Genomic DNA, 8,312 nt, shown 5'->3' on the forward strand with positions numbered 1-8,312 from the left:
AACTTCGTTCCCTATTTAGAGTTGACACTTTCCGCCTGACTGTGTTGAATTTTTGGTTTGACGGAAGTCTCTACTTAACGATAATCCAGTTTAGACGGAACAGGCTAATCAGGACCTACACTTTAAGCACATGCATTACGCACAGTTTTCCCAGAACGAGGCTCAAGTGTTTGTCTTAATAAGGGCATTGTACAGTTATTATTTCCATTTGAAGATGTTTTGGTTGAAAAGCGAACCTCTAAAATGTTTATTTGAGCGCGTATGTTTTATTATGCCTATCGATGATGAAACGTATAGATATAACTGAAAGAAAATATAAAATAATTCAGGAACGGAAATACTTACATATTCAGGAACGGTAATACATACATATCACAACAAATATTTGTGCGGCCTCTTAAAATTTCTATAAATGCATCATTCAGTGACCGAAAAGAAATGTTAGACCAATCTATACACAAAAGCATTTGAGATTAAGGCTTTGTTTACAGTCGATTATCGGTATAAGTATGACATTCAAAACTGTAAATTATACACGTTTTCAAATCAAAGAAAACTGGACTAGGTTACACAGGGCGCTTGTGTTACATAGCACATGATTTATGGACAGGAGTGTCCATAAATGTATCAGATGACTGGAATCATTACAAGTCGAATTGCGCTTGATTGAGAGTTTTTGATAAAGCCCTTTGTCGAGGACTTACCACTTGATTCCGGGACATGGTGTGAACTGTTTGTCTAATGTTGCTAATTGAGCTCGAGTATCTCTTCCATTCATGATGGTTGTGTTGTGAATTCCGATGGTTAGATAAAAATATCATTTTTGAAATGACGCAGACGGAAATAAGCAGATAAAAGAAAAAAAACTCATTTCACTCTCATGAAATATTTCGAGCGTTTTCCTCATTGAACGAGCAAACTTGCATTTAATTTTCGGTCAAAACGGTCTCTTTTGACAAACTTTGAGCCGCTTCATACGAAAATGGGGCTTATAATATATCTGACGAAAAGCTAAATTGTCAACTGTAAAGTAAAGCAAGGTTTCATGGTGTCTCGACATGCACAGGCTGGTCTGCAGCTTCATTAGGAGTATATGGCATTATACCTATTTTCGTTTGATGCGGCCCATTCATGTTCAATTTAATAAGCTATAAATATGATAAACATTTACGATATTGATGTTATTCACAAGTTTTCTCGCACTCGTTAACAACATATTTTTGTGACTTAGGAAAGTTAAATAAATTACAAATGCAAAGATATGAACAGCTATTATTATAAAACCACCAAATAACGACAAATGTTTTCATCGCGCTTCGACGCCACCGTAGCGTTTAATCTATTTGTTTTATGATGCACGAAAACATACGCACATAATATTGGGGATTTCCCCAGACTTAATACAAAGCGTATTTTAGATTAAATAAGACGTGTATATTAATGATTTTCATCTACCAATTCTTCCGAACATTTAATTTTGTTTACTATTCATAACTTATAACGTTTTTATTAAATAAATAAGATCTCGAATTACCGTTTTACTTTTTTGTGTAAAAATTATGTGGTGTCTTCTTGTTTTACCGTGCCATTAGAACATTTAAAATGAATTGAAACAATTATACCAATAAATGGGCAATTATTAAGTGCAACCATAGTTAAACTACTGACACTTAACCTGTTTTGTAAAATATATAATTATTATGATGTTTCTTCTCTTTGACCCTTTTAAAACTTTCGAAAAAAAGTTGGTTTAACCCATTTATGCCTAGCGTCTAGAAAAAAGGCCTTGGCTAACAGCGGAGACCCTGATGAGACGCCGCATGATGCGGCGTCTCATCAGGGTCTGCGCTGTTTTCTTTAAGGAATTTCTGTAAACAATATTCTCAATATATAAATAAATACACTAGACATCCCTAATTTTGGAAACAAATTGATCCAATTTGAATGATGGGAGAGTCCACAAGGCATAAATAGGTTAATACTAAATATTGCGAACGCGCATTGTATTCTCGCGTTCTTTAAAGAAACAACGAATGGCATAATGGAACACCATACATACTTTATCTGAGTCAACTATGCAGAAAGCGACCACAAAACTCTGCATCTAATCTCTTTAATGAAAATGTATACGCTCCCACATTTCTTCGTAAGCCTTTAAACACCGGATATGGGTTCAGTTCTTAGATAAGCACAAAACCTACGCTTTCTTGATCAAATCGTGATCATGAGATCATCATATCCGGACATTGTTGACTAATCCGTAATTACAAAACATTTACTGATGAGTGTCACTTTATATGAAAATATATTTGGACCGAGCTCTGTAAAAAAGAGGTTTAATGCATGTGCGTAAAGTGTCGTCCCAGATAAGCCTGTGTTGGCCGCATAGGCTAATCAAGGAAGAAATTTTCGGCTGTTATTGTGTGTTTTTTTTGTATGTGTAAACTTTATTTTTCGAAATATTGTACAAAATATTGGTTAATATTTGAGGGTTTATGGGCTTTTAAAGAATGCCAGCCAAGGAATATATCATATTCAATAATGTCATTAAACAGTATTTGTCTCTGAAATGCATATCATGCTGGATCCAGTTGTTTATTATGTAAATTGTTGGGTTTTTTGGGGTTTTTTTATAATAATTTTATTTAACAATATACAAGAACATACTTAACATACACATATTTGTATAAACATGCATATAAGGCATGCGCAAACGGTACATTCTTCTTACCAAGATAGATAAGTTTGATATTACAAGTAACTCATTTTTTTACATTTTAACATTTAGCACAGTGCAACACTTTGTGTTAGATTTTGTACATTTACAAAACAAACATAACATAAGGTTAAAGGAGAGTTTCACATCATGTTTGAAAAGAAGTAGTTAGCGTTTACCTAGGCTTCATATTCACTTATGCAACACTTAGAAAACAAAGCAATATAAACATGTAAGATGTCTTCACGATTATAACGCAAGGTTACTAGGTAGGACAACATTTTGACGAATTTTGTTTAGAAATTAAATATTGCTGTAAAAGAAGATACATCGTTGAGTAAGCTCTACGAGGTAACGTAGGGAACTGCGATGTATGTATTATGGCAATGAAAGGGTATACAGATAAACAGAGTAAAACCGGCATTAGACAGCATTCACAGCGAAAGCGAAATGGAATATTGTCGGTCGGTTAAGTTCGCGTGATTGGTTTGGGATGTAGAAAAAAAACATGCACGAACAAACAACAACAAAAAAAGGATAGTTTGATGAGGAAGAGAGTTGAAACGAGTGTTAATTATTCATCAGTTCTTTTAAAAGGACTATGAACTTGGATAGTAAATGATGCTTAGTCTCACTTGTTTTGTAATGTTTTTCCAGTATCAGTAGACCGTCCAGGAGAATGCTAGACATATCTACTTGTCGCGTTCGTCTTTCACTTTGCATATACAGTGTACGCTTTATACATGGTGAAACATATTTCACTGCATATTGTGTTTTGTAACCTATGGTTATGTTATGTAAAGTGTTCATGGGTTTATTTAGTCTTATGCTCTTAAATATGCAATTAACATGATTCCAGAATTGGGTAACGAAAGGACATTCTAGGAAAAAGTGCTACTACTACTACTACTACTACTACTACTACTACTACTACTACTACTACTACTACTACTACTACTACTACTACTACTACTACTACTACTACTACTACTACTGCTACTACTACTACTACTACTACTACTACTACTACTACTACTACTACTACTACTTCTACTACTACTACTACTACTACTACTTTTACTACTACTACTACTACTACTACTACTACTACTACTACTACTACTACTACTACTACTACTACTACTACTACTACTACTACTACTACTACTACTACTACTACTACTACTACTACTACGACTACTACTACTACTACTACTACTACTACTACTACTACTACTACTACTACTACTACTACTACTACTACTACTACTACTACTACTACTACTACTACTACTACTACAACTACTACTACTACTACTACTACTACTACTACTACTACTACTACTACTATTACTACTACTACTACTACTACTTCTACTACTACTACTACTACTACTACTTCTCCTACTACTACTACTTACTACTACTACTACACTTCTTCTTCTTGTACTACTAATACCAACACATATACCACTACAATTCCTCTTACTTAAAACAATATAGGAATAATAATTATACATTTTTTCCCATTAAAATCGGATCTGTTAGGAGGACCCATTCGCAATGGGACAAAGTATATACTTGTCCCAAAAGGTTCCTAAAAATCCCAATTGAAGGTTTCCCCACAAAACACATTTTAATAAATATGTTTCAATATTTAATTAAATGCAAATCCAGCTTGATAAGTTGAACCTTACTAAATATATATTTAAATCACTTTTCTTCTTAATTTTAAAATGTTTGTTAGCAAAAAATCAACAATGCTAGTTTACCAATTTTAGTTTAAATGAAGTTTTTTCCCAATGGTAAGGGGCATGGTCTCATTCCCACAATAATGAAAAAAACGACTCTAATAGCGACAATAATAATAATAACAATGCTAATTTTCATTATAAGAAAAATAATCGTAACATTTACAATAATTATTGTAATTATATGCTGTTATAGTTATTTTATTTGTATTATTATTATTATTTCATTGTGTATTATTATTTTATCATAATCATTATAATTATTGTCGTTGTTATTTAATATTACTTTTATCATAATTCCATTTAAAAAAACAACATCGTCGCTTTTGTCCTTATCATTATGTTCAACAATCATCAACACCAACATCTTCTCATCAACAGTATCACCATTAAGATCACCATTAGCAACATAGAATAATCAGAATAATCAACACATATACGTTTCTTTGAACGCACATTTCGATTTCAGGCAATGCATCAAGGTATTTACATTGGCTGAACAGGCAAAATCAAAGACTTTACTTATAGACCTTGTTCAAGTGACGAATGGAATAGAAGAGTCGCAGAAACGTTTAAAGGATATGGTGGACAAAGGAAATGATAACATAAAATCACTTAAAACGTCTTAAGAACACATTATGGAAGAAATACTTGATGCACGGCGACAGATCAACGAGAATCTTGACCGACTTCAGCAAAACACAATCAGAGAATTGGAATCAATTCATGCGATCCTAAATAAGTCCATTGAAGATGGCATTAAGCGATGCTTAGAATTGATTTCAAAGTTAAAGATATATAGCGCTAAGATCAAAGATCAATGATACCCGAACGATCGTTGATTACATTAAGAAAATGTATTGATAAAAGGCTGCAGCAGATTCAATCCTAAAAAGCATGATCAAGAATGATGAACCTGATATTAAACTCCAGTCTAATCGTGAATTTATTCACTATCGTGCAGACTGCAATGATTTGGGGAAAATCATCAAAGGCGAGCCGAAACATGATGTTGGTCCAATCACGATTATCAGCATTCAGGACAAGTCAGAATATAATGTTCGAACAACTACTGATAAGTTCGAATGTTCGATTACAGGTATATGTAAGAATTCCAACGGGGATCTCGTCATCGCTGACTTTGACAATATGTGTGTGAATCTCCTAAAGCAGACACACTAGGTGATTGATCAAGTTCAGCTTTCTATTTCTCCGTGGTTAACGTGTAACATTTTTTTCCGTCGAGATGGCCGTGACTGTTTGCAAACATATAGTCTATGCTGTTAACGGGATTCATCTCTTACGAGTAGATGACGAAAAGATTATACGCAAACAGGCTGTAAAAATGAATCATGTCTGTTACCTAATTGCGCATCTCGATGCAGAATTGTTTATTATACGAAGATAGCCATGGAGAAGACACAGGTAACCTATGGTTACATTATAATTTTACTTCTGTCAGGAATGCTTCGCACTTTGTATTTTACATTGCGTATTCATGAGCTTGATAAAGATGTGATATGTGCGTAGATCTTATAAATACGACTGCTAATTGTATAAGCCAGGCACATGGCGAAGGGCCGACTTTAATGTTCTAAAAGTATTACTATTACGTATATTGAAATCATTCACTCTTGTCCTGTTCCGAATTGTAATGTCCGTTTAAATACTATCGTTTGACATGTATTCCAATTATCAAAATTACTAAATCGTCACACTTATGATTTCTGTATTGTTATTTATAACAATCGAAGCTTAACACACTAAGCATCACATCAAGTCCCAATATCTCAAACTTCTGATGTATTATAAGAACTGGCTGAAGTCTGTAATTTTATAAAGGCGTGATACTCTTTTAAAGTTGATTGAGTTAAAAAAATCATATTCTTTATTTCGCGTATATTTCCGTTTAAAGGGTATACATTTTAACGATAATATGTTTTCAAACTTTATTGATATAAGAATAAATGGGCTTACGATTATATTATTAAAACATAAATACTAATATGCACAATTTCGGGCCAGATTGTGTATGTTGTATTCTTCATTTAGTTGTTGGTGTTGGGGGATCCTGATGGGGAGAGGATCTATGTGACGGACTTTATTTATTGCATGCTACGCACGCTGACCAGGGATGGAGCAGTCATAGCTACGATCCAAGATCCTGCATTCAAACATCGCAATGTTACAGCTAACATACATGTGGCAGCCACAGGACATGTTTTCGTCTTTGGTGACAAAGCCATACGTCAAGTGGATACAGTCGGCAAACCATCCTTAATACTTTCTCTGTTGACATTCCACAACCTGCATCTGTCTTCTTTAATGAAGATACGCAAAAATTACTTGTTGGAATTTGGAGACACGACACCATCAATGAGTTTAAAACAAAAACAGTTCCGACTTTATAATTGACAGATAAAGTGCAAATAAATAAAGTATTGACAGTTTTACATCATTTATACCAGTAGTCATGTATTAACCTAATTTGTATTTCAAATAACAAATAAGCTTTTATAACATAGTTTAATCGTTTATTTATCTCCTTTTTTTGCACAATTTTACATGAACAGAATTTACGTAGTGCATGTAATTCACTTTCGGTATACGGTTTTGATTCTATTAATTACATTGAATTTTGGTTTTAAAGTGTATTTTTATTTTTGTAGGTATTTTTGTTTGTATACTATTAAGACTTTGTATCATATTTTCATTTAAAATGTGTCCTAGTTATAGTCTACAATTAGTCTGTATCAAAACATGGTAATAATGTCATCCTGGGCATGTTATATGAGCAATTAATGCCATTCTTTAAACTCATTCACAGTTATATGAAGAATATTGCATCAATATGTGTCAAAATATGTATACAGTAGATAATGATAAGTTCATTTTACATAATGTAATACGGTTCAGACAAAACATAAGACAAACATTGATTTAAAGCTCAGTTGAGTTCAAGGCGTTTCATTCTAATCACCCTAATCACAAACCGGATAAAAAATAATAAATCAGGCAAATCTGTATTAACAAGTTTATAACAGCGTAGACGTTTGGTACAATATGACTGCGCCTCTTTATCATACCACTAGATATCATTTATCACACCTGTTTTGATATCGGCTTGGTACAAAGGGGCCTGTTTTATTAAAAAAACAATATCAGTAAATGTTTAGTTGGTGAATTGTTATAGGTGAGCCCAAAACGCTTCCAAATCAGGCATTGGTAGCGCTCCAAGCGCCTCAGAGGAATTTTAATTATATGAGCCGCGCTCTGTGAAAATGGGGTTTATTGCATATGCGTAAAGTGACTCATTTCGCCTTAACTTGGTTTTTGCTAAGAACAGACTTTCTTTACACGAAAAATATCATAAAGGCGGAAAGTGTCTTCCCTGATTAGCCTGTGCCGACTGCATATGCCAATCTTGGACGATACTTTACGCACCTGAATTCAACCCTCTTTTCACAGAGCACTGCTCATTTGTTCTTTTACGTCAATTTTGACAAGAATTGTTTGTTATGATTCTAGAAGCATGAATGTTTTTGGTTGAATACATCTAGAAGCATGAATGTTTTTGATTATCAGTTATCATTATTTTGTTCAAAATGATGTACTTCTAATGTAAATGTGTGTTTTAATATATTTTATGTCATTGTTTTATGTTAACTGTCGTTTAAATGTTATGAGTTTGTGTTTCTTTTTAAACTTGCAACAACAATTTTCCATTTGGTCCAAATAATATATGTTTGCATTCATCCAGCTGCCTTTTAGTCACGCTTAGACCCTCTAGTTGTGTCTTATAGTCACACTGTAATTTTAACCGTCAAGTTGTGTCTTGTAGTCAC

This window comes from Dreissena polymorpha, chromosome 7 (assembly GCF_020536995.1).
Source record: "Dreissena polymorpha isolate Duluth1 chromosome 7, UMN_Dpol_1.0, whole genome shotgun sequence".
NCBI classification, from domain to species: domain Eukaryota; kingdom Metazoa; phylum Mollusca; class Bivalvia; order Myida; family Dreissenidae; genus Dreissena; species Dreissena polymorpha.